Source organism: Pygoscelis adeliae, unplaced genomic scaffold, assembly GCF_000699105.1.
Source record: "Pygoscelis adeliae isolate BGI_AS28 unplaced genomic scaffold, ASM69910v1 Scaffold68, whole genome shotgun sequence".
Classification (NCBI taxonomy): Eukaryota; Metazoa; Chordata; class Aves; order Sphenisciformes; family Spheniscidae; genus Pygoscelis; species Pygoscelis adeliae.
Window position 1 is genome coordinate 4,814,263 of NW_008825501.1, and position 7,679 is coordinate 4,821,941.

General features: G+C 42.6%; 1 protein-coding gene across 1 annotated transcript in view; it reads right to left on the reverse strand.

The window, feature by feature from the left end:
- Nucleotides 1–4,432, reverse strand: part of UBAP2 (ubiquitin associated protein 2) — a 95,531-nt gene extending 91,099 nt beyond the window's left edge. Inside the window, exon 1 of the mRNA XM_009331541.1 lies at nt 4,415–4,432. The gene's annotated coding sequence lies outside the window, so the exon portion shown is untranslated. The remainder of the gene's footprint in view (nt 1–4,414) is intronic.
- Between the last annotated feature and the right edge of the window lie 3,247 nt (nt 4,433–7,679).

Genomic DNA, 7,679 nt, shown 5'->3' on the forward strand with positions numbered 1-7,679 from the left:
TGAATAACTTGAACAAACAAATCAAAGTAGCAACCCATCATGTATCAGTCATCAATACCAAACTCTTCCCCCCTTTTTCCCCCACCCCGACCCTGTCTTATAACTACCCCCAAGCCACACCCTCTTCCTGCTCTTCCACAGGCAAGTCATTCTGTCCCTCTCCCTTTACATACTGCATTAGGACCTGTCTGTTGAGTCAAGGAGAGAAGGTACCACCAAAAGAACATGCTAGCAACTGATCTTAACTTTTCTCCAATACTGTGGAGCAACTGGAAGGGGAGGAAGAGTTGCATGCCAGCTTTTCAATCAGGGTCTGTCAATAAAGGGGACCTACAACCACAAAACCAGTTCCTGGCCACCCACCACTCCTTAACAAAGTCCTGGTGAGGAAAACGATGCTGACTTCAGTTGCTAAACTCTCTCATTTGTTCTCTCCTACATTCAGCTCCAGTCCCAAACAGCTACTTGTTTTTTGCTAGGTGGAAAAGGTTTTAGCTACCACAGTCTGACTCAAATGTTCAAAACCTGCTTGTTCTGGCCTGCAAGGTAAGATGCGTCACTCAGTATGTTTTTGTGCTCAATTTTTGCTTAGATATTAAAATCAACTGAAAAGGGATGGTTCTGCGGTTTCTTGCCATATAAAATTACCATATTTTATAATAGGTAGGTAATTTTGTAATCTTGTACCTACATACTAAGTGCAGTGAAACACTTAGGATGCCTTCTGTTGGTCAGCTATTTTAATGGATTTGTTTATTGAGAAGAAATACAAAAGTTACACATTTTTGCTTCCCTCTCTCCCATGGCTGAAGTACTCAAAAGCACTCCCTAGCAATCAACAGAATTAGGAAGGGAGAGAAGTCATATAAATATTTGAGGTAGGTTTCCTAGCAGAAACTAAATCTCACTGATGTTTCATTTCAGAGGATTGTACTAGAAGAGCCATTCCAGCACTTCTCAGATTCAATATCCCCAACTACAAAGTAATTTTAACCATCTAACTTTATTTTAACCTTTGCCTACAGTTGTGGGGGGTCCTGGGGATTTGGGGGAAGAGGGCTGAATTTGCAAGAATAGGAAAAATAGGCTGATCCAGTTCACTTCTAATTTACCAGGACTTGTGTAATTCTGCAAAGTTTTGGCTTTACTCTCATTAAAAAGTACTTTTAAAAATAATTTTGATGCACACAGCCTCATAAAATGAAAGACTCAGTATGCAGAAGTACAATAAGAACTCAGCCTAACCTCTCCTAAACACCGTATGTACATTAAACCATCATTTACAATCCACACAATTCCTAGAAAGAACATATACAGGACTTGGGCAATTTTATTACTATCAGACAATCAAATGTTTGACCTGTTTCTTGCCTCAAAGAACTGCTGAATTATAGTCATTTCACTTAGAGCTGAGACACCCAATTACTCCTTATTTGCAAGCACAAAAATTATTTGTATTTGCGTCCTGGTTTCGGCTGGGATAGAGTGTTTTCTTCCTAGTAGCTGGTACAGGGCTGTGTTTTGGATTCAGCATGAGAATAATGTGATAACACACTGATGTTTTAGTTGTGGCTAAGCAGTGTTTATACTAAGTCAAGGACTTTTCACCTTCCCATACTCATACTCTACCAGTGAAGAGGTGCACAAGAGGCTGGGAGGAGGCACAGGGGGGGACAGCTGACCCAAACTGGCCAAAGGGATATTCCATACCATATGGTGTCATGCTCAGTAAATAAGCTGGGGGGAGTTGGCCAGGGGGCAGCAATCGCTGCTCGGGGACTGGCTGGGCATCGGTCAGCAGATGGTGAGCAACTGCATCGTGCATCACTTGCTTTGTATATTCTTCTATTATTATTTTATTTCAATTATTAAACTTCTTATCTCAACCCATGAGTTTTCTCACTTTCACTCTTCTGATTCTCTCCCCGATCCTACCGGGGTGGGGGGAGTGAGTGAGCAGCTGTGTGGCGCTCAGCTGCTGGCTGATGTTAAACCATGACAATTTGAAATATGGATCTCACTGCATTCTCACAGCACTTTTTCTAAACACATATCCCAAACGACCCACTTCTCCACCTATCAAGAGTCATGAATTACTGTTACCACTACCCCTATTAAATTCAATCCTTAATCCAGCACGTCTTTCTCAATGCCATGTAAGAACGCATGGCCTTGAGTTTGCCTTGAAGGACTACAGATTTGACTATGTCAAGTAGTTTAACCTAGAGAAGAAACATTTTGGGGCGGGGGGGGGGGGGTGGATACCTGAAGGGGAGGTGCACAGACAGAGCCAGGCTCTTTTCAGCAGTGCCCAGTGACAGGACCAGAGGCAATGGGCACAAACTGGAACACAGGAGGCTCTGTCTGAACATCTGGAAATGCTTTTTTACTGTGAGGGTGACCGAGCACTGGCACAGGTTGCGCAGTGAGGTGGAGGAGCCTCCATCCTTGGAGTTATTCAAAACATGTCCAGACACAGTCCTGGGCAACCTGCTGTAGGTGGCCCTGCTAGAGCAGGGGAAGATAAGATGACCTCCAGAGGTCCCCACCAACCTCAGCTAGACTGTGATTAAGTGAATTAAAAAGGGAAGGAAGTCCTGTAACAGAAAAGCTGCTATCAAAAATGCCCCACAACCTTCATTAGGGACAACTCTTAAGATATAGCATTTCTGCTCAGACAATCACATAAAGAAAATCAAGTGAAAGCCTGTCTTCAATTAAATCAGGCAGGGCAAAAGTCATTGGGACTTTAAATCCAGCAACATACACTATTACACCAACAGACAAAATGGTAAGTAATGAAAACTGGAGTACAGGTATAAAGTTGCAAGGAGTTTTATACTTGCAGTCATAACAGAGAACTATTCAAGAAAGATAATAAGTGTCTTTTCCTAAGACACAAAAAAAAGTTCCTGGGTATGGCTGCTATCTGGACATCAAGAAGCAGCAGAGAAACCCAACAGGTTGAGGACATGTATCAGAAGCCACAAGGTTTTCTCAAATACTGAAAAGAAACCCCATTTTTGCATACTCATTAACTTGCCCTCACCAAGCTGATAACATTATTTCAATCTTTCTCTAAACTGAATTTCAGACAGCTACCCCTTGGCACTTACCCCACGTTCAAAACACTCAGAAATTCATTCAGCAGCTAATAAAAGAAAGTGAAGCACAAGACCGGGAAGTGCAGTACTGCTCCCCCTCATCACATTTAGTCACCCAAAGTTAACATCAGTAACTTAGGTCCCTCTTATGTCAGTCTCAAAATGGATCACAAGTCAGTGATCTGAAGAACGTGTGACTGAAAGCTGAAATAAAAGCCCAGGAACAGAAGACATCTGTCCCTTGGGGTACAACCCATCAAAAGCATGGACCAGAATTTCTCAAATACAATAAATTACGTACAGCCCTACAGCAGAGCAGGGTTTAGCACCAGGATTCCTTTCAGATTCATGTTGCTGAAACTGCATCTAAGACAACATGCAAGTTTGAAAATCAAGGAAGAATGTAAATACAGAAAGAAAAAAAAAAATCAGCAATAGCCTTCAAATACAGGGAAACAGGGACAACGTGATAATACAAGATATCGGTCAAGTGCTTACCATAAAATAGCCATGATTCAGTTAACATTTAAAACCAAATAGAAAGAGGAAACAAAAAAGCTTTCAGAAGCCATATGCTTCATTCTATATGATTATATCCACCATCCTCAAAACACTTAACAAAACAAATACAGTAGAAAAAAAAAATTTCCTTTTCTTTGCTCAAAAGCAATCTCAATATGGTCTCTAAAGCATCATCCTACTTCCAGGAACCGTATTTTAGTCATAAGAAATACAACTGAAATGTTCTAGATGAAACCTACGCCACACACAGTAAAACTGCAAAAAGACTTCCTCTCTCTACAGCTAACCATTAAAAATGTTTAGGAATATGATCATAGCTACTGAATTCAAATTTTACACCTTCAACCACAGGGCTGCCTAACAGACTAAGACAGACTCCCCCCCCTCCCCCCGCATTAAACCAGGTTCAAAAAAGTGCAACCTGATGATTAAAATCTGGAGGTTAAGAAAGTATTTGTGTTTTCTTCATTTAACTTTGGATTCAAATACTAGATGATTCTGTAACACAAGTTCCGTTGAACCTGCATCTTTTGCAGATCTGGAATAAACTGTGTTTCCTGTATGATAAAGCAAAAAACCAAAACCATAAAGTTCACCACAGGAGTACTACTTCAGGCAAACCTTAAGTCTCGAGAAAGATCAAAGCACTCTCAATATGGGAAACATTTCATTGTTTTTAATGCAAAATGCTACACTCAGCCAGGTTAAGGACTCCTCCAAGCTCATCTGTTGGAAGACTGAGTTAAGAAGCTGGGGAGGGAAAGGAAAAAAAGCTTGAACAAGTTTACCTTCAGAAGAAGCCACAGTATCTTGCAGCTTTCACAGACAGCTGGACAAAACAAAGATAATTTAAAGAGAACTGAGAGTAGAAACAACTCCATCCAAGGGAACTGCACAAAGTGGTTCACATAACCTATCTTACAATATGCTCAGTAAAATAGTTATGTTGTAGTAAAAACAAGCTGAGCAAGCCATGAGACCTTAGGTATCAGACTGCGTCACCTCTAACCTATCTGTGTCTAGTCACTGTTTATTCTGCAGCATTGAGAAGTAGTGGGGGGAAAAGGGCTGAAGGTACCACAGCTGTGAAACGGACTGCAGGAGCCCCAGGTGGACGGAGAGTTCCGACAAACTGCCAGTTTAGATGGCCAAAATTAAAGAGCTTGGACTTTCAAGTTAGAGCAACACGGAGAAACCCTTTCTACGATTTTTGTAAAATACCAACCTTAGGTAATTGCAAAGGAGCTACTTTCACAACCTTTCATCCTGACTCTCACTTTAACAAACATAACCTGTTTAGGGAAGTTATATGAAAAACAGAACAAGTCCAAACTAGGTCTTCTCTGAAAAGCAAAGAGGACGCAATGGGCTACAAACGAGCAGATTGTATCAGAAAAAAACAAAATTCAACAAAAAGCTCCAGCAGAATAACAACACTTAAGCGGATATTACTTGTATTTCCTTTAGCACCTTCCATTCAATACTTTTGAAGTACACAAACAACACTGAGTTTCTTTAATCTGTCATCTTATAAAGGGGACAAGTCACTGGGCTTCTCTTTTACCAAGGTCATACGAGGCTGTTGCAAACCCAAGCACAGAACACAGGTCTTCAGAGTCCTGCTCATGTGTTTTAACCAAATAAGAGACAAAGATAAATAAAAAGATTAATAAAAGATACAAAGTTGTATTCCTATTATTTCATGAAGAACCTGTTCCAAGTACTAAACATTACTGAAATTGCAAGTAAACATTACTATTAATAGTAATACTATCAATACTAATTATTAGCAGTCTATGTAGATAGACATCTATATACATTTCTCAAGCACTATTAATCAGCATACTATTCTGCTATGATCAGTATCACTAGGGGGACACCAGCAATAAATATAAAACATACCAAAAAATGGCATTGTATGAGGAAAGCACCACATAAAAGTCCATGGAAGAAAAATAAAACATCAAAAATCTGCTTCAAAGTTCTAGAACAGTAGCTTAAAAATTGGAAGAACTAAAAAAAAAAAATTTAAAAATAATAGCTTCTGGTAACAGACAAGATTTTTTTTGTTGGGTTTTCCCTTAGCTTCCTCAGATGTTAGTGGTGAGTCTGTAACTCCAAAGTCCCCTCGAATGATCAAATCCTTTTGCAAGTCATGGCACCAGGAGCTTTTCTGAGGACTGGCCAAAACACCACAAGTGAAACAGCCTAAATTTCTGAATTTCCATGCCTTTTTTTTTATTACTATAAACACTTTTTTAAACCAATATACACTGATAAAACTGCAACAAGAACAAAGCAGAATAGAGTTTGCCCAATTCCCACTCCTCCCTCCCTCCTTTAAGTTACCAAGATTGTTGAGGTTATAAACACAAAAGCTGGCTCATTTTCCAGACTCTGCATCAAAATTGGTTTACACCAGTTAATCCAGTTTCTCCATGTAAAAACATCATTAATGCTGCAAAGTGATTTAGCCTTGCTTGCTTTCAAGTTACCTAGTGTAAGGTTAAAAATAAATTCTTTAAACAAGTTAGGTGAAACCACCACAGAGAGATTGGGCCCAGGTATAAATACTGAGTCAGCCAGGTAGGAATCCAAACCCAGATTCCACTAGAGAACGTGATATAACCAAGGGAATTGCTAAAAGGGCCTGGTAAATATTAAAAAAGCAAAGCCTCAGAAGGCTGAGTCGCTGCCGTTTGTTGTGAAGGGCTCCGTTTCAATGGCAAATGCTGCTCTTCCAGGCCGGCACCTCCTCCCCCTCCCTTCCCTTCGCACACATCCAACTCCAATTTCTCTCCTCGAAAAAAACAGCTGCTCTCATGCCAGGACAGCCCCTCCATTTCACCAGCCACCACAGCCCCAGAGGCTATCGCCTTGATCTGCTGCTGTATTATAAGCATTCAGCATTTAATCAAACTGAGATGACCAGGGACCGATTGCTGCTCGGTAGCTAGAGACGAAGCGGGCTGGCCCTCGTGAGCTTCCCTTTACATAGCTCCACACCAAACCCAAAGTTTGTGTTCCACAACACTGCATGTTCCTTTGAACACAACGAAGAAGGCTCTGCGCATCCGTGCTCCTGATGACCCCTGTAAGAGGGAAGCTTCAAACCAGGTTCACCCTGAGCAGCTTGCAGGTGGCATTCAACAGCAGTGCAGACATTTCAGCACATATTTTTAAATCTATTTCACATCAGACTTCGGATCCCTGCCATCAGGCTCAAGGTGCACCGCGGCCCTTTCTACATCCAGTTTCTTGCAGAAGGGTTTCTACCAGTCCACTTTCCGGCTGTAATTTTCTTCAGCAACAAAAGCAAACACAGAAGAGCTTTCTTTTTTGTTTTTAAATGCAACATAAGCCAGCCTGATAGCAAAGCCCTGCCCTGACTTCTAATTCTCAGCAAGCACACATAACCGGGGGTGAGAAAGTACTAGGTAGAGAAGGTTAACAGAGAGAATGGTTCATTCATCGCCATGTCCTCAAGTAACCTACTGTTGCTGCTGAGATGTTATTGTCAGTGAATCCTGTAGCTGTGACCGTGACACGGCTGTCCTACCCGCCCCCCCCACCAGCAAGGGAGCATCCGGGAAGGAGATGGGGAAAGGCAACATGGAAGTAAAGCCCTACACCAGGCACAAATCAATAGTTATTCACCCACTTGTTCCCTTCCCGTGCTGCCAGCCCTCCTTTGGCCTGACTCGAGATTAGGAAGGGGCCCAAGCGCGCCCCCCCCCCCGGCGAGCCCCGCTTCTCCTCTGAGGGGTCCAGTTGCATCCCCCTTTCCTCACTCTCCCCAGCCAACAGAGCCAGGAGAAGCACGAACCCGTCAGGAGAGAAACCCCCAAGCCGTAAGGAGATGAGAAACAAGGGGATGGGGTGCAGAACCCACTCCTCAGAACGGAAGAGGGTGGAAAGCCAACCCACCTCTCCCGGCACGCACCGGGGGTCAGGTGGGCTCCCCCTCCTCACAGGAGGCCGGGCTGGAGCAGGGCGGGAGCTGCCCGCAACCGCGGCCTACTCAGCGGCCCCTACCCGCGACCCTGAGGAAGG